The sequence below is a fragment of the Choloepus didactylus genome, chromosome 8, assembly GCF_015220235.1.
Source record: "Choloepus didactylus isolate mChoDid1 chromosome 8, mChoDid1.pri, whole genome shotgun sequence".
In the NCBI taxonomy this organism is placed as follows: Eukaryota; Metazoa; Chordata; class Mammalia; order Pilosa; family Megalonychidae; genus Choloepus; species Choloepus didactylus.
This window is the reverse complement of record NC_051314.1, coordinates 37,739,019-37,765,895: the sequence shown is the minus strand read 5'-3', so window position 1 is coordinate 37,765,895 and position 26,877 is coordinate 37,739,019. Positions and strand designations below refer to the sequence as shown.

The 26,877-nt window shown below is 39.1% G+C and overlaps 1 pseudogene; it reads left to right on the top strand.

The window, feature by feature from the left end:
• The first annotated feature begins 1,515 nt into the window (after positions 1-1,515).
• Positions 1,516-26,637, top strand: LOC119542602 (annotated as a pseudogene).
• Positions 26,638-26,877: the final 240 nt, after the last annotated feature.

The window sequence follows — 26,877 nt, the reverse complement described above, 5'->3', positions numbered from 1 at the left end:
CAGAGCAAGAGAAAATACCTAAATGATACTTTCCAGTGGTTGGAAAATGCATCTCATTCCCTAGAAAGCAATATATATATTGAACCTATAACCACCTCATAAATTAAACAAAATCGATTATGTAATTTCGGCCAAAGGAAAGAATTCAGGATTTGGAATCAGTCTGGGGTTCCAATTCTACATTTGCTATTATCAGCTGTTTGATTTGGGACAAAATATGTTCCCTCTCCGAGCCTCTATTAGTGTTATGTATTCAATTCATTTATTGGCCAGACACTGAGTTCATAGTCTCACCCACACACTGTACCGTAATGGGATTCTGGACATGTGTTGATCTTAGTATACGAGATACACATTTCAGCTCACTTTCTTTTCTCTATTGCTCAATTTAATTTACATTTTTGAACCTTCATTCTGCCTGTTGGTGCATACCTAAAATCAGATGAATCAGGGTACTTCCTTCATCTTTTCTCTTGGGTTTATGCCATGACTTAGAAGGCACTAAAAAGAAAGGTATAAACTCAAAATCTAGTAAAGGAGAAAAATAATCAAATTACCTATTTTTAAATAACGTGATGAATACTATTGCAGTGGGATGATATTTTGAAATATTAACCATGATTTCTTCTATAGAACCCCTTGACCTACCCTCATTTCAGCATTACAGGATTAGTTGCCAAAAGAGCATTAAAGCAAAGGCAGAGGCAAAGCTTATGAGTTTCAAAAGACCAGCCTGAGGGAACACAGAACATAGAGAAGACAGGATGGGGTTAGAATTAGACTTGACAGAAGCTTCCGACCTCCCTCCACCCATCTCACCCTCTACCTAATAGCATTTCCCCAGAATGAAAAGAGGGGGTGGTTGTGGGGAGGGGTAAGGAGTCAGAATAAACAGGGAATGTAGATGTAGCCAGGTCTTTAAGAAGGGCCCCTGTGCAGGAGAAGAGCAAGTGACAGGTCCCCCAAGTGAAATTGAGAGACCCAATAATAAGGAAATCTGTGTTTCAGTCCCGCATAGATCCCTGGAGAAACACTGAGATTCTCGAGAGAAATGTTAGCATGCTGTGTCTAGGAGAATTGGGCCTCTGCCAGCCTCACTAACAGAATGTTCTGATGTCCCTGGGAGTGATCTAGAAGGAGACAGGTCTTGCTGCCCTAAATTTCCCATTGCCCAGCACAGCCTTGGAGCATAAATTTCTGTGTACTCAGAAGGGTGCCAAAGCAGGGAATTTTGCAAAGATGGGAACGAGAGTGATGATATAGCCATCTTTCTGGACTGATAACCAGAGGAACAGAGAAAACAACAGATATCAAGTGGAGGCTAGCAAGAATAGGTGATGAATATATCCCTAAGTCATATGCTTTGGGTCTATATAAGCCATATAAATCCCATGGGATTTAGATATAACCCCAGAGAAGAGATAGAGGAAATACCCTGATTTACCAGAGCTTAGGTATCCATCAACCTATGTGCACACACACACACAAGCTGAAATGTGTATCTATGGCACGAAAATGGCGGTATGTCCAGGGTCCTACAATTCCAAGAGGAGAGGCACGTGACCCAGGCAGGATGAATCAGAAAAGGCTAGCTTGGTTTCAGGATTGAAGAATGAATTATTTTATCTGGGATCAGGAGCTCTTGGCAGGGAGGAGAACTGTGTACAAAGGTGGAAGTGGTGAGTTTGGGGAATGGCAAGTAACATGGTATGTCTGGCCCTAGGGAACAGGTAGGGGAGGACTAGGAGGTGCAACTGGGAAGGAAAACCTGGGTCAGACCCTAAGGAGTGCTACAGTGAATTCCACAATGCTTCATAGGGAATAAATTGTGTACTGAGTGATTTCAGAGGGAAGGGTGAGATATTAAAATTAGAGGCCACAAATCCAATCTACCTCAGATAGAAAACAAAAAGAGAACTCACTAAAGGAGAAAGCAAGAAAGAATGAAGCTAAAGAAGGGTATGTACCCAAGATACCCCATATTTTCATAAATATGGAGAAACAGGCAGAAACAGATTTAAATAAGATTTGGATCACTTTGAGAGTCCTAGTTATGTATCTAATTCTGATTTTGTTTCTCACAGAAGAATAAAGTCCTAGAATCAGACATCTTATTAGAAATTACTTTATAAAAGATACCAAATTCTAAGGCAATAAATATCTATCTTCTGACTTGGTATTTCTAGTTAGGTATTAACATATCCTCATTTCTGTTCATTTGTAAGAAAAGGAGCACTGTGAACTGAGAGATGAATGTGGCTTGCTTTGGGAAAATCTTTCCCATCAAAGGTGGGTTTTCACATAGATCTGGCTCAGTAGACAATGTCCTTTTAGGCAAGAACAAAATTTCTGAAGATTCCCTGTATTGTTGCCAGAGATATTTCTTGTTTGGTTGTAGTAGTCTTCTCCATCCTTGTTTAAAACTACTGCAATATATTCTTCTTGTTGCACTAAAGTTGGGTGAGGTCATGTGGTAATAAGAGGAATTCAGTGTTTCCAAATCAGCAAAACATGCCGAAAGATGGGTCAGAGAAAAAAACACCTTATTTGCTAATTTTAACTCTTTTCCATTTCCCTAGTTACATATTGCAGTTTCTCAAGTGCCTTTTAGTTTCCTGCTGAGATATACACAGAAATTGCTGTAATGAAAAAGCTTTCATTTAGACAGCAAAATAAATACTTAAAAAGCAAAGTTTAGTTCTTCCATGTCAGAAAACAAAGTTCAATACTTTTGTTTTGTACTGCTTATGTCCAAATGCACAATCAGCAACGAGTTCTTTTTTACTTAAGTGCTGAATTTAAGCAAGACGTATTCCTTGATCTCTATGTCAAAGCTACACGAAGGTGGGGAGGAGTGATGGAGTAACTGACCATCCTGTTTCTAAGGCACAGGCATCTCAACGGTATTTCCCTTAATTGTTGTTGCTATTGTTACATTTATTTTTTTCTGTTACAACAGTAGTGTAATCACATGACCCAAAAATAAACTGGAAAAGAGGGAAAAGTTGCCACTTAAAAGGATTGAAATGGAGAGAGCCTGGCCCCAGGCTAGCAAGAGTGGGGTGTGACTGATAGGGAGCATTACCCTACACAAGAAAGTATATCTTGTTCGGAATTAAAATGGATCAGCAATAGAAACATAGAAAACAGAAAGTCAAAGGAACCAAAATAATTTTATGCTTAGTGTGGCAAAGACTGCTGGGTGTCATGTGTCCTATAAACAGGAATAAATAACGAAACACTACACATGCAGCATTAATAGGGGAAGGACTCAAGGTAGCAGCAGTGGCAGGTATGCAGGACTCTTGCTTATCATATTATGGGCCAGCACATAGCAAACTGGAAGGACATCAGCCTCTGCAAGAGAGGTTCCAACCCGTGGGCTGCAGGGCTTTTAATCTACATGGTTAGAGATTCTTGCAAGATCAGGTGCCACAAAAAATAGCAATCTGAGATAGAAGAATCTAGACTCCAGGCCTGTGCTGTCAGCTCAGCTTTTGTGGCTTGAGGGAGGGAAGTCTCCAACCTCTTCTCTTAAAGATTGGGAGCTGGGGTTCAAGCCTTGCAATCGTAGCTGTATGGCACAGTAGAGTAGCAGCAGGATTTGCTACATCTGTGTTCAAGGATAGGATCTAAGCCTTGGGAGCTCAGTCTTGGACAACGAACTCTCACCTCTCACCCCAATATCCATTCTCCACTTTGTCCAAGCTGGTGGAGACCCTGGTTTTTGATGGAACCTTTTGGCTATTCAAGACAGAGACTGCATTTTCCAGACTTCCATGCAGCTAGGGGTAGCTATGTGATTAAATCCTGGACTATGGGTTATAAGCAAAAGTGACATGGGGTGGACTCCAGAAGCCTTCCTTAAGAGAAGCATGCCTGTGCCCCTTTGCTCTCTCTAACTCTTCCCCCAGACTTCTTCCTAAACACAAACACCACTATTTTGGAGGCAAAGTAACAAGACATAAAGAGAATATGGGTCTCTGGTCCAATTGGAACATGATGCCAGGCTTGGGCCCACCAACAACGCAGACTTTTCTGTGAATTAGAAATAAATCTCTAGCTTGTTTTAGATTTTTGTGTCAGTCACATCTAAATATAGTCTAATTCAAATGGGCAAGCCCCATCCACGATAGAGAGTACACTGGTCTAATTTTTGACTCAACCCCAAAGATCTAAGCTAGCTATTCTGGAGTGGGAGATTTCTACCTGCAATGTAGTTGGATATATTCTGTTATTGTAGCATGATGTCTTTAAATATTTGCATTATAGAGAAAATTCCCTTGGCCTGATCCCATACTCACCAAGCAATTTAATTATAATTTGACTTTCTATAGAGGACGTCTACAATGATAACATGTTCTGACCCAAAGATGAGAGGACCTCATTACCCTGATAGTTATAATTCTCATTGCATCTTGATAAATTGGTGTTCTGGATTTTACTGTTGTCTCTAGGAGCCCATCCCAGAGAGGCTGAGCCTCCCAGTGTACTGACCAAATCAGGTTTCTACAGACTTGTGGGACAGCCCCTGGACTGGGGCAAACTGATGATGATGATGGCAACCTGTAAAGTCTGTAAGACTAGCTAGCCCACCTCTCCTGCCATCTCTCCAATTTTGCCTTATGCTTTCTTTCCTAAACTTAAAACGTCACAATCATAGTGGGATACAATTACCTAAGTGATACCATGTGTATTGCACAGACTATTGTGCTAGCTCTCATTGGCCAAGAGTATATGCTACATTCAGAACATGGGGGAAGAACATGTATTCACAGTATCTTGTAATGGATTTTTATGTGCATTTTAGTTTCAGAAACAGAGATAAATAAAATTATAGTGGACCAACTCTGCAAAATTTCAGTGAAAAGCATACTCGGGAGTCAGCTCTCCTTGAATTTGATCCCTGGCTATACAAATTAACAACTTGTGACACTGGGCAAGTTACTCAATTTCTCTAAGCCTCAGTTTCCTTGTCTGTAAAATAGGACTGTAATGGTGCTATCTCATTATATTTTTTTCAGGATTAAATTGGTGTAACATGTCCAACGCTCAGTGCCTGGCATATACTAAGTGCAACTGGCTACTATTCTTTTGAGAATTGAGACAATCCATGTAAAACAGTGTTCTGCCTGGTACGACATACACTATTAAATCATGTTGGCCATTAACATAATTATTAGCTAAAGGCACTCAATATACACACAGCCCTTCTCCTTATCCAGCCAGCAAGGGGCAGGGATGGGAGCAGCAGGAGACTGGACTGGACTGCAGCAGCTGCACTGGTAAACACGGCTTCAGCTGTTACTGAGCCTTCCTTTTGGATAAGACTGGCCTTAATACTGCCCAGCTCGGAGAAGGGAGAAAAACGATCTCCTATGAAGGCCTTTTAGAAACTCAAAATGGGAAGCCTGCCTCTCCACTATCTTTCTCTAGTCTTGTTGGGGAAACAGACTCACGTATAGGGGAAGGACCAGGAAAGCTTGCTTGCTAACCGAATGGCTCTAATCAAATTGATACTGCATAGATCTAAAAAAAAAAAGCATTGGCAAGGGCCCCTGGAGTCACGCCTGGCTGCCATGGCTCCTTCTTCTCTCTTTCGTGAGCTGCAAGTCAGTCCTCACGGTTTGTGGTTATGTGTACAATGCCCTTCACAATGTCAAAGAATTTCCTTCCACATGGAGGCCCTTCAAATTCCTTAAAACTTACATTTTAATATCTATCTCTTTCTTTCTTTGCCACAAATCTATTGCATTACTTTTTCGTCCGCCATCAAAAGAATGCAGATAAATGGCAGAAAGAGAGACCATGGTGAAAGAAACAACAAACTGAACTCAGGAAGGACAAACTAGTTCTCTTTGACTGAACTTGTGTAATCTGGCCTGCTGGGACTGGCTGATAGCATAGAACATTCAGAGTATCAAGAACAATAAGAAATCACAATACACTGTCAAGATTATTACATACATTTATTTTGGGAAAGTATTTCAGAGACAAATTCTGATGAAACAACCCTGTAAAATTCATGAAAAGGAGAATATTTTGGATGGGGATGGGAGGGCGCTTCAGGGACCCCAGTACCCCATGAGGGACTGCAATATTACCCTTCCAAATCAAAGCAAAGCCTGCTTGGATAACAACAAGTAGTCTTCACTGGGGCGCTGAAGACTTCCTGAGGCTGGATAGGGATTCGTGTTGATTTGGATAGGGAAGCCAAAAATAGAAAAATCCGTGAGTCTGTCACAGAGGGAGGATGCACTGGTTCAGTGTGGTCTTTGTGTAATGAACTGAAGGAACAAGAAGTCTGAGAGACTTCCCACAGTGGCAGGCTTCAGGTACTTAAATGTACTGTTCCTGTCACATGGAAGGTGTACATGGAGGTAATTTAGGTGATGACTGAGAAGCTTGAAGGAGATACTGGTCTCTCTTATGCAGTGCTAAGTCTCAAGACACATACATTTGCACATGTAATATAAAATCCTAAACTCTCATTTTAACATCAAGAGAACATTTATGGAGCCCCACCCCCATCCCTTTGCCATTGTTGGTAGAAGCATCAGCTGTTAGGTGGGTCAGAGGCTCCACAAATTCAGGAGTGACCATTTATTTCAGCCATTCTCCCTCACATCCACCACTAAGGAAGGGCCATGCAATCCTCAAAATCAGAAAAATGAATCCAAAGTGCTTTCTAAGTTCAAGAATTCCTGTGCTCCCTTTATTACAGTGTCACAGAGGTGAACACAAAAGGGTGTGTAAAGAAGGTAGCTAGACTCTCTAAGTTTTAAATGTAGAAAGTTGTGCTAAATATACTCCTTGAGGAGCCCATTCAACTGAGTTCCCACATTCCAGTCTGGAAATAGATCCAGCTTGATACATACTTTTCTTTTGTCCCTTCTTCCTATAGCTTATCAAGGATAGAAAATTTTAATTTAAAGTACATAGGCATCTGGGATTGGTCACATCATTTTTTAAGATTCTTGGGTTTTAGGCCAACCTACAAAAGTACATATAGGCCTTCATGTCAAATATCACCAGCCAAAATAAAGGCTAATTACTCCATTTTTACTTTCCTCCAACGGGTTGTATTTGTAATTCTAAAAGAAAAAAATTAATTTAAGACCTTAACTATACTTAGTCATAGAGTATAACTTAGGATGTGACTTTACAGGTCATGAATCCAACCTTCTCATTTTAAAGAAAGAGAAACTAGATGGAAGAGAGATGCAATAACTTTTCCCAGCAACTTTCTGATAGATCTAGCCAAGACCTCATATAACAGATTTTTGCTGTTTTGGCTATCCAAAAGCCGCTGATCCTTTTCTTGGTGCCCCAATTTTCCACAGGGAATCCCCTCTCAACAGATACATGCATACTCTCTCAGTCTATATCACTTGGGTGGAGTAAGTGACAAGCATAAATCAATCAGAACACTGCATTGTACTGACCACAGTAATTGTTTCAGAAACGGGCACGTGACTCAATCAGAACAAGAGTCAAAATGAGATTTTTGTTGTTAATACTGAGACTTTCCTCTTTCCACATAGTTGAAGTATAAGGATTTAAGAATGGGAGATGATATGGCTATCATATGGCCAAAAAAAACTCACCCTGTGTAAGAATGAAACAAATTAATACATACAGGAGAGCAGAGAAGTGAATATGTTGTTTAAATCCCTTTATTAAGCCATGCCTAAAGCTAGCCTGAGCCCTTGAGCTTTCAGGTATATTGGGCCAATAAATTCCCTTTTCTCCCAAATAGTTTTGTTGGGTTTTCTGTTACTTGCTACCAAAACAGTATTATCTGATATATAAAGTTCAGTTAAAGCTGCAATATAATAAAGTTCAGTTAAAGCTGCAATATATTGCTTTGTGAAATCTTTAGGAGATTCTGCAATATATACTGTGTGACATAGATTTTTTTTTTCATTTTGAGGAGTAGAGTTGTTATTTTATAGTTTTTTGTTGTTGTTGTTGTTGTTGTTAAAGCCATAATATATGATATTCACATTGAGTTTTAGAGAAGGAATTTCATATATTCAAAGGTAGCATCCTTAATATCAGGATTTAATTTAATAGTGGTCATATGGAATTGTAAATAACTTAGCATTGCTATTTGTAAATATTTAATCCATTCACACAGAATCTTACAGTTAATACAATTCCTCAAAAATGATCCAGTGCCTAGCACAATGGCTAGCTCATAGAAGATGCTCAATAAAGATATGTTAAAGAAATAAATGATCTATCCTTAAACAATCACAGGTTCACTTGTCTCTAAAAAGCCATAGTTGCTAAACACACACAACACATAAAAACATACCAAGAAACATACTATTACATTAAATATAAATGTCAAAAATTATTAAGAAAAATAATGCAAATCCTCTTGGAATTAAACACAAGTAAGCATGTGATCTATAACCTTCCAGCTACTCTACTGGACATTGGGCAGATGCCTATACCTAGTCCTTTCAGAGGTTACCCACATCTGCAGCACCAGCTCACTAAACACTCACATGAGTCTTCATCTAAGTATTCACAGGATCTTGCTACAGAATGATTGAACTGTTATTCCATTTTTCTAGCCTCCACACCATGACTCACTTGGGCAAATTCCTTGGGTAAGTCACATATGTTTCTTGGTTATTAAGTTTTCTTCATCTATAAATTGAAGGGGTTGTTCTCCCTCTCCTGACCTGAAACTAACAGCAAGAATATCCATTTTGTAATATCACTCTCCCTTTCTTCTTTCCTTCACCAAATTCTTACCAGGTCTGACTATTCCTCTACCTGTTTTGATGAAATCTTCTCTAACAGAACTACACCACATATTTCATGTACTCAAGAACATATATCGAAGATTTTCCATGGTCTGGTCACTATGTTATGCTGGGAATATGAAATCACATAAGGTACATAAGTTCATTAATGATTAAAACTCAATGTGATAACATCTTTTTGATAAAGGCAACAAAGAATAACATAGCACAGGATAAGGGCATCTAAGTTAGACTGGGAGGTAAGGCTTATTTAACAGAGGCGATAATAAACAGCTAAATAATAATAATAATAAATAATAAAAAGCTAAATAATAAAGGGGATGGCATTCCAGAAAGAGGGAATAACACTGAATAGACACAAGGTATCAACCAGTTTGACTGGATGAGGAAATCATGAGTAGTTCTGAAAAGCCAAAGAAAAGGGTCTATGAGGGGTAACAGAGGGGCTATGGACTAACTGAGTGAATAGGAGTCTTACAGACTTGATCTTCATGTCAAAATTTCCTTTCCACCCACATGCTTACGTATATATACCTGTACTAATATTGTAAAGAGAGTGATAAAATGACTATGATCATATGCTTACTTTGTGCAATCAACTGTGGCAGCTACTGCACATGTTTTATTAATATTCATGTCAAACCTGAAATGTATTATTGCTCATAGTTACGGGAGTGTTCATATTTTGCAAATTTGTAACCAGAATTCAATAAGCTTTATCTTCATTCTTTCTCTTAGCTTTGTGAGGGAGCCCATCAGCCTTTCCATGATTAAGCCCTAGGGCAACTTCTTAGACCCAGGCTGTCTCTCCTTGATCTCTGGTTCTTCCTTCCGCAGGTGCTCAGTCCTCTTTTGCTGTCCTCTTTAGTGCTGACATTTGTAATTCTTTTATTCCAGTTTCTTCCTCAAGACAGCAAAATGGTACATAAATCACCTAGAGCCTCCATCCTTGCTGTTATATTGGTCAGGGCTCAGTGGTAGAGAATAGAATCACTCCAAGTGACTGAAGCAGGAAAAGATTTGTTACAGTTTATTTAAAGGCATAAAGAACTGTTGGAAAAGCTGAGGGACAGATTCTATACTGAGACTGTAGAAATGACTACCAAGCCAAACAGAGCTAAGCCATTTTTCTTTCTCACTTATTTATCTGATACCCTAACTCTGACACTCCTATGACCACAAGGGAACTTAAATCCAATGATCCTAATCCCCTTTTCACTGTCCCTCACTTTTCCCCACACCCAGTTTCATGGTCAATTATAATAATCATATGCTTGTATACAACCTCATCTCCCTGGCTCCTCTCTGGCTTTGCCCTACTTGCTTAGAAAATCACAAATGTGGTTAAATCCAATTCTCTGTCTACTGTAAACCTGAATGCATGCAGGCAGATGAACATGGCAGAAAACACACACACAAAAATCACTCTGGTCTTATTTTATAATTTCATAACCATGAAACTCATATAAGTCCTTAATGTCATCCAGCAATCATTTAACATTTTCATTCTCCTGCTCTCCTATATTAAAATACCACATATCTTTTCAAACTTCTATACATTCCTAACCATTCTCATTTTCAGTTGATGATCTTGTCCCCAATTTCACTGAAAACTTTAAAACAACCAGAAAAGTACTACCATAAGATCCAACCATCACGTCATTCCACCTATGAGTCTCTGTCTATATATTACATTATATTCCCTTCTTGCCAAAGATGAACTGTCCACACATCTACTCAAGACCAACCCCTCCACTGGTGCACTAGAATCCATCCCACCTTACTTACTCAAGGGTATTTCTCTATCAAAGGAGACCTCTCTTTCTGCAGCTTCAATTTTTTCTCTCTACTGAATCATTCCGATTAACATACAAGCTTCCACCCTATCTCTCTGCTTCCCTTTATAGCAAAACACCTTAAAGGAGTTGTCTATATCTGCTGTTTACAGCTCCTCTCTTCCCCTTCTCCCTTTAAATCATCAATCATACATTTGTCCCAACCACTTCATCAAATTTGCTCTTGTCAAGGTCACTAATATCTTCTATATCACTGAATCAAATGGTCAGTTCTCAGACCTCACTTTACTTGACCTGTCAGGAGAATTTAATGCAACTTTCTCCTTAAAACAGTTGCTTCACTTCCAGCCTACCACAATTTTCTGACTTTATTTTACATCACTGGCTACCCAGTCCCCGTCTCCTTCACTGGTCCTCCTTATCTCCCTGACCTCTTAACTTTAAGGAACCCCAGTGCTCAGTCTTTGGATTTTCTTTTTTTTCATCTACACTCATTCCCCTAGTGGTCTCATCTAGACTTATAATTTTAAATTACCATCTACACAGTTATGACTTCTACCTTAAAATCCAAAATCAAATATCCAACAGTCTACTGAACAACTCAACTTGGATCTCGAAAAGAGATTTCCAACTCAGTATTTACAAAACCAAACTCCAGATGTTTTCACCAAAATCTGCTTTACCCACAGTCTTTCCCAACTCAGTGTATGGCAATTCTATCCTTCCAGTTGCTTAGGCCAAAACCATTGAAGTCATCCTAACTCCTCTATTTCAGTTACCCAAAGCTACAAAATAAACCACCTCAAAACTTAGTGGCTTAAAACAAGATCATTTGTTTTGCTCATGAATCTGCAATCTGGCAGGGCTCAGGAGAGTCATCTTGTTGCTGTTCCACTTGGCATCAGTTCAGGTAGCCCAAAAGCTGAGGGCTCACTCACATGTCTGGCACCTGGGTTGGGAAGACTGAAAGAGCTGGGGATGGAACAGCTAGGGCTTCTCTATGTGGTCTCTCCAGCATGGCAGCTCCAGGATTACCAGACTTCCTTTATGATGGCTCACAGCTACAAAGTCACATGCTGGGAGAGCGAGGTGGAAGCTATATTACCTTTTTTAAGCTTATCTCAGAAGCCACCTTTGAACTTGCTATTCCTATGTCTAGAACACCCTTCCTCCAGAAAATCACATGGTTAGCTCTCTCCCTTTTCCTTCAGATCTTTACTTAAATGTCACCTTCTCAATGAAGCATTGCTGACCACCATAATTAAAATTGCAATCTTCATCTTGAACATTTTCTATCCTCCTTCCTTGTTTGTTTGTTTTTCCCTCCCCAGCACTTATCAGCATCCAAAACTCTATTTACTTATTTCATTGTCTGTCTCACCACTAGAATATCAGGACAATGGAGGCATGGGTCTGCCTTGTTCACAGCTGTATCCCCAGTGTCTGGAACAATCCTTGGCATATACTAGGCATGCAATAAAAATCAGTTGAGTGAATTAGTTAATTCACATTTCTATCATACTCTCCACAAGTGATTTTCATTTTAAACATTTTTCTGGTAGTCACTATGAGAACAGGGAATGACCACTATAGCAAACATGGGCAAATTACATGACAATGATCTCATTATTTTTCTTTCTGATATATAGATCCTGAGTATCAAATGAGCACTAACTTGAAATCCATTGACCTTAGCCTCATCTTCTAGAGCATTGATTTTCACCTCTCCCTCCCATGGCCTCACTTTTAGGCAGAGGAGAAGCATACCCCTACCTTCAGGAAGCCCTTCCTTTAAAAAAAAAAAATTAAGAAATACACTAGGTGCCGTGTTTTCAAAATTGAATAATTTGCATCTCTGAGCACCCACTGAGATCAGTGTAACACTTTTTCTGCCTCTCATAAAAAGGATCTTTCTTAAGAGTTTTTTCTCACATTCTTCAAGAGCCAGAAAAAAAAAGAGTGTATTTTATGCTTTTAAAAACCTGCCCTCAGAATCTTTCCAATTGGTAAGACAAGAAAATACTCAGAATACAGCCTTACAAGATTCCATTAATATCACTCTCCTCAGCCACTGCAGGACAGAGTGGAACCACAGCTTTTCCTGTCCCTTCCCATGTTCTTGCCTGTGGCTTCAAATTAACACATAGACCCAGGGAATCTCCAAACTCTCTGCAGCAGTCCAAACTTAATGGTGCTGTATCACTTTTTGAAATACGCCATCTTTTAGTCCAAATGAAATCCTTGGCAAAAACAAAGTGGAAGAATGAATTGTTTTAAGTGGAATTAAAAGCTAGGAACCTGTAGCCTATCCTTTGTGACAAAAGATTTAAATAGACAAAAACTACATTTTTTTCCCTTAGGATTTATGTCCCCAGCTAGGGTGCAGTTGACAAGGATAAAGACAGGATGGTCATTATTTCCTGCTGTCTCCTGATTATCATTATCCACTGGAATTTATTAACAAGAGCTTATAAAAGAAAACCAAATAAGAATGTAAGAAGATGACATTATAACCCCACCACTACTAGGGCATGTACTTCTATTAGTGGGTGTGTATTCCCACGGACCTCATCACACATTCACTCCCAGCCTCCCTAATTAATACCCTCACACATTTGTGAACTGACTGCCTGAGATGCAGTTATAACCTGAGGGCACTCGTTCTGATGAGCTTCTGTCCAAAACTTTGGTTTCATTAGAAGCATGACATAATATGCTGAACATTTCAAATTTAACCAACATTTCAAATTTGACAAAGCTTTATTAGTCACTCTGATGAAAAGAACTCTGTGTTAGTGCTCATCCTTAAACACAAAGCATCCCTAGGGTGGGCAGGATGGGGAGGGAGGATTAAACAGATACCTTCTCTTCAGAAGCCACCACCTACTAGAGAAGAGGTAAGTGTTTGGGGGTTGGAGGAAAGAGAGAGACAAATTCAAAATATATGGTCTTGGGTAGTTTCTGAGAGGAGGTGGCATAAGGAGGGTGGCCAAGATTTTTCCAGACATTGATTCACTCATTCATTATGTATTTAGTTTATTCTCCTGTGCAAGGTACAGGGACTAGGACGGTGAACAAAGCAGTCCAGATCTCTTCACTCCCAGAGCCTTGAGTAAAGTGGGGGAGAGAGCTCTTAACCAAATAATTCCACAAATACATGAATAATTATGAACTGTGAACCTTTTGGCACTAGGGCTAAGAGAGTGTTGAATGTGATCTGGTATGAGGTGGGAAACTGGGAGTGACAGCTCACAGACGATTGATTTCCCTGAGCAAGTGATTTGGAATGAGATCTGGAGAATGAATGACAATTATCCCGCCAAGTGCAGATGGGAGGCTGCTGGGGGAAGGAAGGGGAGGGGCACTACTGGCAAAACCCCTGTTGTTGGGGTCAATTAAGGTAGCATATATAATATTCACCTTCAGCGATACCGGTAACATGCAACATGGCCGCCAGGGCTGATGCAAGAACAGCCTAAGCTATAATTAGCCTTCTTCTAGGAAGTAACAGTAGTTCCCGCCCAAGCAGTAGCTAGTTAGTGCCTAAACAGTAGCCGCCCATTGGCCATCCACCCCAGCAACAGCAACCGCCAATCCCCCTACGTTTGCCTTCCACCCTAGCAACAGCAGCAGCCAATCCTAGATCGCCACCCATCCTTACTAGCCACTCCCTCCACCCTTAGAGTATATATACCCTGCCTCTTCAATAAAATTTTGCAGCTTGATCAGAAACCTGTCTTGCTGTCGTTCCTTGTGTCTCTTGTCCCATACCATTCCTCCCTCACAGGACTCGGAGCCTCCGTTGAACGTCCCACGGGCTGGGACACCCTGTGGGAGAGGTCATGGATGCAATCAATTGACTAGAAGCCTGTGTGGTTGGAGTCCAGGGAGCCAGAGAGATGGAGCAAAGATCAGCAGCAGAGAGACTGTGGCGTGTGTCCAGGGAATGGTAGTACCCTGCCCTGGCTGGAGAAGAACACACATTCAGGGTACAGATTAAACTGGAAATAATGGTAGGGGCTCCTCACCTTGTGGAAGAACATGCAAAGCAGGCCAGGTGCTCTGAATCTCTAGGCACATAGTGACAGGTCAGTCCCCGTGTAAAGGCGATTGTTCTGGAAGCAATGTTAAAATGAATTTTGGTGAGGTGGGGGAGAAAGGGGAGCCCCTTAAGGAAGGGATAATAATTAGGAGGAAATGCTAATAGCCAAGTGAGAGGGTCAAGGTCCTCAACTAGGGCAGTGGGAACTGAAAGAACAGAATTGGTGTGGAGACAAAGAAGAATCAACAAATTTCGTTCTACTTGCATGTGGATGTGAAGGAGAGAGAGATGGAAAGAGGAAATTCATAGATGACTTAAAAGGTTTCAACCTGAACGTTAGGGGGAGGAGGACACCAATTAGAAGGTCAGAGGCTTTGAGGATGTCCATCTGTTTCAGATGTGCTATAATGGCATCTGGACAGACAGACAACTAATTCTGATAAGCAAGCATTCTTTAAAGTTGTTTTTGGAAACAAAAGCACATATGCTCCAGACATATTTTTTTTTTTTATTTCAGTTTTATTGAAATATATTCACAAACCATACAGTCATCCATGGTATACAATCAACTGTTCACAGTATGATCATATAGTTATGCGTTCATCACCACAATCTATTTCTGAACATTTTCCTTACATCAGAAAGAATTAGAATAAGAATAAAAAATAAAAGTGAAAAGAGAATACCCAAACCATCCCCCCATCCCACCCTATTTGTCATTTAGTTTTTACTCCCATTTTTCTACTGATTTTTTTTCAATTTTTTAACTTTGTTTATCAAAAAATTAAAAACAAACAGGCAAACAACAACCAAAAAAACCCCACAACATTTCAAACAAAGCAATGGATTAAGGAAAACAAATAACCTAAAATAACTACTTTGCTTCCAATATGTTCCTACCATACCCCAAGAAAATTAATAAACCATGTCCAAACAGAGGAGTAAGAAAAACAAATAATCTAAAATAACTACATTGCTTCCAACATGTTCCTACCATACCCCAAGAAAATTAACAACCCCTAAGAAAACAAAGGAATAAGAGAAAAAAAAAACCTAAAATAACTCTATTGCTTCCAACATGATCTTACTATATCCAAGAAAGTTTACAAACCATAATCATTCCTGAGCATTCCCATAACATTGAGATTACCCTCCATAGTTTATCTGTTCTTATTAGATTATCATTCCCCCTCCACTAATTGGTATCTCTAGGTCCCCTACATTCTACAGTATAAAACATTGTACATTTTTCACAGAATTCACATTAGTGGTAACATACAATATCTCTCTTTTTGTGCCTGGCTTATTTTGCTCAGCATTATGTCTTTTTTTTTTTAATCTTCATTTTATTGAGATATATTCATATACCACGCAGTCATACAAAACAAATCGTACTTTCGATTGTTCACAGTACCATTACATAGTTGTACATTCATCACCCAAATCAATCCCTGACACCTTCATTAGCACACACACAAGAATAACAAGAATAATAATTAGAGTGAAAAAGAGCAATTGAAGTAAAAAAGAACACTGGGTACGTTTGTCTGTTTGTTTCCTTCCCCTATTTTTCTACTCATCCATCCATAAACTAGACAAAGTGGAGTGTGGTCCTTATGGCTTTCCCAATCCCCTTGTCACCCCTCATAAGCTACATTTTTATACAACTGTCCAGACATATTTTTATACACTGAAGATAGAATTTAAAAATTAAACCAGATTTTTGCCTTCATGAATATGAAAGGTAGCTTGCAAAAAAAAAAAAAAAAGAAAACCACAGGAACCCAAAGGTCACAATGTTAACCCATAAATAAACCATAAACAAGAGATATATAAGCTAGACAGAAATTCAAAGACTTGGCCATTATCTGACATCAAATTCGCAAAGTACAGCATTGTGAAGGTTAAGGATTTCCACTTAGGAGACACATTAGAATGCAAATTCAAATCACCAACTATCATCAAAAGGGAAGGTAGACTTTAAAAGCTCCTTGTGAATTTCATCCAAGAATTTAGAGGACACGGCAAAGGACAGAATAAATAATAGATCTTATTCTTTGGAAAAGAGAAAAAAAGACACAGGGAAATCCCACTAGCAAGGACATTTAAACATCTTGGTCCTCCATAAACACTCAGAATATATATTGAATTTCATGGAAACAATAAGCCTTCTCTGCCATTTTTACTTCCAAAGAGGTGCCAAAAATATCTCATATTGGAGCAGTAGGAGTGCCAGGGTTCTCAGGCCTAATTGCTTTTGGAAATGAATAGATAATGAATAAAATACAATGTATAACTAAAATTATCTTCAAAAAGAATGAACAGCCAAGGGTTTGAAACAAGTACAGGATCTGAAACCAAAACTAAAATAAATAAATTTGATTAATTCAAAAGCTAAAAGCTAAACATGGGGAGGACATGTATATATGAGCAAGCCAAGATGTTAAACTATCTATATCATGCAGGTCATCAATGAGTTATTAAAAATCTGAACTATTTAACTAGTTGATGCTAAAGTTAGCTTGGAAGAGTAAATGTGAGAGGCCGGCCAAGAAACTGTTGAAACAGAATTCTAATGGGGGGGGCAGGGGGGGTCTTACTCAACTCCTTAACAACACTACGTGTACAATAATTAAAAACAGTGCAGGTTATGTAAGCAGATCAATGAAATGAAATAGGCTCCAGACAGGGAAACAACTATAGGTATTTAGTAAATGAAAAAGGTTCATTTCAAACCGGCTGAGAATGGATTGAATAATGCATACATAAATGAGCAACCCATTTAGAAAAATAGAGTGTGACCTCCACATGAAAGGAACATATAGATTCCATTGATTTGGCCCCAAGAACATTTTTTGCTCTGTGTTTAATAACACAAACAATTTTTTTTTATTAAATTCAGTTTTATTGAAATACATTCACATACCGTGCAATCATCCATGATATACAATCCACTGTCCACAGTATGATAACAGTTATGCGTTCATCACCACAATCTATCTCTGAACATTTTCTTTACATCAGAAAGAACCAGAACAAGAATAAAAAATAAAAGTGAAGAAAGAACACCCAAATCATCCCCCCATCCCACCCCATTTGTCCTTTAGTTTTTATCCCCATTTTTCTACTCATCCATACACTAGATAAAGGGGGTGTGATCCACAAGGTCTTCACAATCACACTGTCACCCCTTGTAATCTACATTATTATATAATTGTCTTCAGGAGTCCAGGCTGCTGGGTTGGAGTTTGGTAGTTTCAGGTATTTACTTCTAGCTATTCCAATACATTAAAGCCTAAGAGGTGTTATCTATATAGTGCATAAGAATGTCCACCAGAGTGACCTCTCGACTCCATTTGGAATCTCTCAGCCACTGAAACTATTTTGTCTCATTTTGCATCCCCCTTTTGGTCAAGAAGATACTCTCAGTCCCACGATGCCAGGTCCACATTCATCCCCGGGAGTCATACTCTGCATTGCCAGGGAGATTTACACCCCTGGGAGTCGGGTCCCACGTAGGGGGGAGGGCAGTGAGTTCACCTGTCGAGATGGCTCAGTTAGAGAGAGAGAGGGCCACATCTGAGCAACAAAGAGGTACTCAGGGGAAGACTCTTAGACACCATTACATACAAGTTTAGACTCTCCTTTGTGGTAATGAGCTTCGTAAGGGCAAGTCCCATGCTCGAGGGCTCAGCACATCAAACTGCCAGTCCCAATGTTTGTGACAACATCAACACCAGTCCAGCTGAGGATGTCCAACACATCCGCACCTTCCCCCAGATGCTCGGGGCTGGGGAGGGGGAGGCTATAAATAGATTTTTTATTATCTGCCCAAATTACTCTAGGATGTGTCACTATTTCACTCCAGCCTATACTAACCTACCGTATCTCACTTCCTAGTCAAAGTTCCATGCAATTGTGGTGTTTGAACAAATCGACTGTAGAGTTGTACCGTTTAGAAAATTTAGATCCTGTACCAAATAGATATCTATTCCCTTGGTCTCATATGAAAGTTGAAGTTTTAAAACACAATCAGTTTCAACCTTTACCCTTTGGCCTGGCTTGCCCTGGTCTTAACCAGACCTGCTTCATTCATTTCACTAATTGAAGTCTGGGCTTTTTTTCAGCTTTTTTTTTTTTTTTTTTTTTTTTGACAGTGGCTATATGCACTAATACTGACATTCATATCTTCCGAGCTCTAGCTCTGAGTTTCAGGTGTCTCAGAGATATGCATTGTTCCAGAGACCAATCAGGTTATACGCTAGGGGATCAGCATCTCAAAGTTTAGAGATAGGCCTTACAATTCAGGGATAGAGTTAACTGCTGTAAGAGCTTACAATCTAGGGACTATTACAATTATTGTGTCCACGTTAGGCTATGTTCTAAGATTCAATTCTGAGTTTACACATTGTAGTTAGTCCATATTGGTGAGGCATCATCCCTCTCACCATGTTTTCTCCAACACTTTTACTCCTATACATATATTTTCCTACAATTTTATAGAGTTATATTCACATACCATATATTTATCCACAGTGTACAATCAGTTGTTCATGGTATCATCATAAAATTGTACATTTATCACCACAATCAGCACTTGAACATACTGATTAATAACATACTGTGTTTAATAACACAAGCAATTTTTTTAAAACATAATTTTACCAACACTGATGAATTTTCCTTGAGAATATATTTCCAGGGATAAAACCAATTTAATTTTCCTTGATCGATTCACCTTACACCATAATTTAAAAATTTCTAATTATTGTCACTTCCACTTGTATCTTGCTGAAATTATCTTCATTGAGACCAAGATTTTTTTCTGTAAGTCATATAATACTTTACAGCAAATTTTTCATCCTTTTCAAATGTTATCAGTTAAAGCTTCTCCCACTCTTAGTGTTCTGCTATGATCATTCTTTTTATCAAGTCAAATTTTTCCCAAGTCAAATTTACAGATATAAATTTGTCAAAAAGATGTTGTTCTTCTGGAAACAATTAATAATGAGTTTTACCAGGTGCAGTTTTAACTGTTAGCTTTAATATGTGTTGATTTCAACCAATAATATTTATTTCAAATGTGGAAAAAAAAAAAAATGATAGACAAAAGTGACAGCAAATCCTCCTCAAGAATTCCAGGACAGCCCTGGTGTCCAAGATTAGTCTATGGTAATGGGATTCCAATTCTTCCAAAGCCTTACTATTCATAACCAGTACTAAACAGTCACACTATTGGCAGAGAAAAAAGCAAAAAGTGGGATCAAAACGTTCTACATCTGATTCCTACCTCACAGTTTATACACAAATAAATTCCAGGTGGACCAGTATTAATGATACTATATATAAATATAAATAATACTGTAGTATATAATGATTATTAATGTTATAATATATAATAATTGGCAACAAAGTAATAGAAAAATAGCATTTTTAAAAATAATCTTGGAGTAGAAAAAGCCTTTCTATACATAACACAAAAACCTGATGCCATTAAGGAAGTTTGACTCTCTTTACCCATCTCCGATGACCCGTAGCAATAGAATTTTTCAAATGTTCCATGGAGGGAGAGCTAGGGGTCTAAGAGTCAGGGTTTCTTGCTGTGGGAGAGGGTGGGAGTGAAGAGCTGATTAATAACAGATGTAAGTGGAACCAATGGATATTTCAAGGATCTGTAGAAAATATTTGTAAAATTGGAGTTTTAAAATTATTTTCAAATATGTTTATCATTGCAAATGTAATGCATGATTGTGATATTTTAAAAACAGTTTTATCATTACCAACGTAATACATAATCACAATAAAACTTTAAAACGAATAAAAAAATTCAGTATAAAGTAAAAGTACCTAAACCTACTTACAAAGATAACTACTGTTGATAATTTGATGGGCATTATTCCAGGGTTTTTAAATGCATATACAACACACTCTCAGATAATCTCCATCTGTCTCACATACATAATTTTTTTAATGGAGTCATATTATACAGAGTTGATCTATCTAGTTACATGGATTTAAATACTGTCTGTACTTGCCTGACAACTCTTCGGGAAAAAATGGAAGAAAAGAAGGAATCCAGATGCTCATCAAAAAGGATGAGATTATTATTCTACTGGTACTTTTAGAACTTTTTTTCTCTTTCATATAAAATAAATACATGTTCCTCTTAGGAAATATAGAAAAGCACAAAGAGGGAAACAGTCACCCATAATCCACCATCCAGAACCAACTACTGTTAACTTTTTTTAATTCAATTTTATTGAGATATTTTCATATACCATGCAATCATTCAAGTGTACAATAAATTGTTCACAGCAGCATCATATAGTTGTGCACTCATCACCACAATCAATTTTGAACATACTCATTATAAGAATAAAAATTAAAGTAAAATAGAACACCCAAAACATCCCATTCCCCTCCCCCCATTATTCATTTACTTTTTGTCCCCATTTTTCTACTCATGTGTCACCCTGGATAAAGGGAATATGAACCACAAGGTTTTCAAATCACACGGTCACACAGTGTAAACTACATTGTTATACAATCATCTTCAAGAATCAAGGCTCCTGGGCTGCAGTTCAACAGTTTTCAGGCATTTCCTTCTAGTTATTCCAATACACTAAAAACTCAAAAGGGGTATCTATATAACACATAAGAATAACCTCCAGAATGACCTCTCAGCCACTGAAACTTTACTTTGTTTCATTTCTCTTCCCCCTTTTGGTCAAGAAGGCTTTCTCAATCCCACGATGCCAGGGCCAGGTTCATCCCTGGGAGTTATGTCCCACGTTGCCAGGGAGACTTACACCCCTGGGAGTCATGTCCCATGTAGAAGGGAGGGCAGTGAGTTTACCTGCCGAGTTAGCTTAGAGAGACAGGCTACATCTGAGCACACTGTTAACGTTTAATGAAAAAAAGATCCCATGTTTAGTATATCCAGGACAGCTGTGATCAATGATAGTGCCACAGCCAGAGCCCAAAAAGAAGGTTCCAGTTCCTTCTGGAAAGGAAGTTGTAGACGTCACACATGGTCCTCTCTGACAAACAGGATGAGGAGGAAGCAAAAACGTTGTCAGTGGCTTTTTTGAAAAACACACAGTTCAAATCAACAAAGGCAACACTCACAGCAGAAACTCAGAGATGAGTAGTAAGATGGGCAGATCATTTCTGTTGCCTCAGATAAGGCAGCAACCCTGGGCTGTGAACCCAACACTGTGGATTGATACGAAGACCCTGGAAAGTAGAAATGTTGGAGGATGATGCTTTATCATCAAATCTTCCCACTCTTTCCTCTCAAATTTCTACTCAGTCTACACAGACACCCTTGGGACATTTCAAACCCAAAGTAAAGGTCTAACTCCAACCTGAGAGTTGGCTGTGGAGACACTGAATACAGAAGGGAGGCTTTAGAAAGAACTTCAAAAATGAATTCCACTTGAAGCTCGAAAAGAAGGAAAGTGTCTCAAATAGTAGACCTGACAACTTTTTTCAGACAAAAGTGATGGAAATATTGAGATTGTGGAGAGCTTCTCACCCAGCTAAACCTTACCCCTAGACTTTAGAAATGGTCAACCTTTCAATAAGGATGTACTAAAGTACCCACTCCGCAGCTCTGCCAAGAGTCTGAGGAAAAGACTGAATGTTTTCTTTAAGGGCCAACTAGTAAATATTTTAGGCTCTGCCAGCCATACTGTCTCTGCACCAACTACTCAACTCTGCTGATGTAACACAAAAGCAGCCACAGATAGTCCATAAATGATTGGGTGTGGCACTGTTCTTACGAAACTTTACTTGTGAATCCTGAAATTTGAATTTCATACAATTTTCATGTGCTACAAAATATTCTTCTTTGGATTTTTTCTTTCAGCCTCTTAAAACCTTTCTTAGCTCATTGGCCTTACAAAAATAGGTGGTGGGCAGGATTTGGCCCACTAACCTCTGGACTAAAATCAGAATCCCTGTCCCAAGTTTACATTCTAACAAGACAAACTGGAAAGTGAAGAGGCAATTTAAATGGAGTGAATTTCTGCTGAGATGGGAGGAGTCTGGGTGGTAGAACCCTTTTGAAAGGAGTGAAAGGAGACCCAACTCTACTGAAAGTGGATGGGGGTGGGGAGGGACAGAAGTACTGGAGCTCAAGAGGACTTTTCCAGAGGGAGTGATACACGGAGTTGGCCTGGGGCAGCAAGGGAGAAGGGGGTGAGAAAATACCTCCCAGTTCAATTACACACGCTCTACTTTCCCAGAGAATCAGGCCACAAAAAAGTAGCTGCAAAAAATAAAATTTAAAAGATCAGCAGCAAAAAAGTAAAATTTAATTCAGAAGACTTTTTAAATTTTTGCCTCAAGATGAAGCCCTACTTTGTACTTAAATAAAAACTAACAGCTCTCAGCTCACCTCCATATGAGTGATTCCTGGATGTCTTTGTTTACCTGTGTGCCCAGGGCCTCTTATGCAAATTGCAGCAACAAGCACAAAATGAGCCTGAGCTTGGCCTTGATGGATTTATTTCTCCTTTGCTGCAGGCACAGACCCCTTCTGTTGAAGAGAGGAAAATACCAGCCCCTCCACAGACGCTTGCCCAGGAGTCCCGGGCCTGCCTGGCAACGAGCCTCTTTCCCTGTGCTCCAGCTAGGGCCTGACATTACCTAGCCATTGAATAGTCTGGCGGGGAGGGTTCAATGCAGGGTTTGCACTTTCCCAGCCATTAGCCAGCTGCCAACGCATGTCATTATCTTAGGAGTGTTTTGTACATCAAAGAGAGCCCCAAACAGTGTGATCAAGTGGAAGTAACAGAGCCTGGTCAACATTATAACTTGCAGCATTTTTTTTTCCATGGATATAATGCCATCTGGCACACAGGAACAGCAAAGGCCAGTGATGGAAAAACCCCGCCGCCCTGTTTTGTTTGTTGGTGTAACAGTTAATCCTGATAAAGGGCAAGGCCTCAGAGCAACTGCCGTGTTGTTATCTTGTATACCTATTGTCTTACACAGGCCAAGCTGCACTGAACTGGCAAAAGCAAAAGTTGCACACAGGATTGCCTGCGGGGAAGAATACCTAGGAGAACTGGGAAGGGGGCTTTGTGTTTTGTTTGTTTGTTTGCTTAATTTCTTAGCAATTACTCACATGCACACACACAAACACACACACACACTTTCTCCCTTTCTCTCATACACATACACATTCTCTCTCACTCTGACTCCCTCTCTATCTCACACACACACACACACACACACACACACACACACACACACACAGATGCAGGGAGGGGACAAAGATTTAAAGGCTTTTCTTTCCCAAGCTACAAACTTTCTTGGGAAATATCAAGTAGCTGGCTTTGAAAATTCCTATCTAGACTCTCTTGTCACAGCTTAACACCTTCTCCTCATCACTCCTTGCTTTATATAATTTTTATATAATTTTGAAAAATCCCACTTAGATTTTGAATCATAGACCACCCAACCCTCCCCCAAAGAGACTTCTAAAATGGTTGCTGGTAACAAGTGAGTCACTGAGTCCTTCAGTGCTCTTGTACAATTAAGGAGAAAAAAAATTATACTGAAAGGACAGCTAATAGAGGTTCTGAACAAAGTCTGTCTGTAGTATACCCAAAATCCTGGTTTCTGGGTTGTAGATTTTCAATAACCAAAAAAGGAAAGAAAATGCCACGAGCATCTCATTGTTTTTATTTTGGCATCAATCTTCAAAACATAGAAGGACAACACAAAGTGTACAATCTCCTTCTCTGCTGAATTGTGGAGAAATGATCAGGTTTGTGGTATTGTTTGTCTCATCTCAAATGTGGTTGCTTTGGTGCAGTGCAACTTTTTATCAACTCTTCAATGCTTTTGCCACTCATTACACAAACTCCTTCCCCTCCTCCTATCTTCCCTAATAACTCTTCCCTTTCCATCTCTGCAGAGGGAGGAAGCGTGGCTGCAATTTTGAGTACTACACTTCCTTCTCTGGTTTAAGTTCACACCAAGGGATGATTTTGCAATTGCCACACAAGCAATTATGTTCGCTTTTCAAAAGATGGAAGTTTTCTGGGCTAATTGTTACCTTGGCACAGCTGTAAGAATCTAGATGATTTTAAAAATAAGTAGGTGCCACCCAATAGCCAACCTGTGGTTTGAAATTTTCTCAAAATCCAACTGGATCGATCTTCTCCCACTATTTTTCTCTTCACTGTCATAAATTGTAGCAGAATTATAACACACTTAAAAGGAAGGACTAGATTGCTATTTTAGGCTGACATGGAAATTAAGTTTGGAGAGGCAAAGCCCCTAGCAGCCAGTATTTAGAGCAAAGTTCTCTGACCTTGAATATCCTCAATACAGTGACTGTTCTCCTCATGAATCATTAGAGTCTACTGATTTCCTATGAATCCGTTGAAAAGAGACGAAATAAGTCAGAATGGAGTGAAATGGAAATGTTTAGCAAAGTAAGGAAAAAGGGGATATGATAGCCAGATTTCCCACACATGGTAATCAAACACAAAAACTGGGATCATTCATTCATAACATACACCACACATTTTACCCGATGCTGTGGATCTCTTGTTACAGAAATAAACATTTACTGGAAGAAAATTTCAGCTCATCTTTATAGATGAGGAAACATTAAATCAACTGTTCAGAGTAACTTAGTCATTGGCAGAGCTCAGAGTAGAATCCAGGACTTCTAACTACTAATGTATTGTTCTTGCCATAATATTCATTCATACATTCATTCATTCATTCATCCATTCAACAAGCATGGGTTGATTACCTACCATGTACCAGCCAGACATTTTGGTAGGTATCGAGAATACCTTTTATAAAAGGAAATCAGAAGATATTCCTTCTCTCAAGAAACTCATAATCTAATAGCAGAGACAGGCATATGAACTAAGAATTGCAAAAGAGAGCAACCAGTACTAAAAGAGATGTGGTAAAAACTGTGGTGGCAAAAAGAAAAATAGAAAAGGAAAATAGATTGGTGATGTCAAGAAAAGTTTTCTCTATTTCTGCTCTACATTAATGTCAAAATAGTGACCTGCCATTGTGTTTAAGAAGTCAACTAAGCCTTTGTCCTCAAATTATCCTAGAAAGAGATTAAACTACTGTGGTATATCTTAAATTCCACTTTAACTAAAACTTAATCTGTCTTATGCTTCATCTCATTATTTTGGATTTGTTGGTGCATAATTTTAAAGAAGTGGGCTCTGTGGTTTTCCCATTCACATTGTTCAAAAGTGACATTCACTGCAGGATTTGGCCAAAACTCTAAGTAGCCGAAATTTGGAAAGGCGCAGCCAAAAGGAGACTGGTTCACATGGGAAAATTATACATAATTTCTTTCCTCTCATTTTCTGAAAATCTTAGACTCACAATTGCTATGGATTAAAAAGAACTTTAAGCAGAGGTCTTGTTCTCCACCTTTTCCTTCTTATCGTGCTGACACCGCCCGTTCTCCTCAGCCTCCTGCCAACCGTCTCCTGGAGACCAAACACCACGCCTCAAATTAAGTTGCAAGGTTCTGATGGAGAGATATTTGAAGTTGATGTGGAAATTGCCAAACCATCTGTGACTATAAAGACCATGTTAGAATATTTGGGAATGGATAATGAAGATGATGACCCATTCCTCCACCAAATGTTAATGCAGCAATATTTAAAAAGGTCTTTCAGTGGTGCACCCACCACAAAGATGACCCTCTTACTCCTAAGGATGATGAGAGCAAAGAAAAGAGAACAGACCATATCCCTGTTTGGGACCAAGAATTTCCTGAAAGTTGACCAGGAAACACTTGTAACTTATTCTGGCTGCAAACTACTTAGACGTCAAGGATTTGCTTGATGTTATATGCAAGACTGTTGCCGATATGATCAAGAGGAAAACTCCTGAGGAGATTTGCAAGACCTTCCACATCATAAACGACCTCACGGAAGAGCTGCGAGCTCAGGTACGCAAAGACAACCAGTGCTATGGAGAGAAGGGAAACCTTGTGCCTAACACTGTAACACTGTGAGGATTATTCCAAATAATAGTTGTACCACTCTATTTAAATTGTTAATATTAGGCAAAAAGTACACAAATGCAGCAGTATATCAATTGTATTAGCAGAATATTGTCCTCAGTACATATGTAATTTGAGTACAGATTCCAAACCTATGGCTGAGTTTCTTCTAGTATGGTCAAAAGACATCTATTGAGCACTTATTATGTGCCAATTGCCCTTCTCATATTTTATGAATATTAACTCACTTAA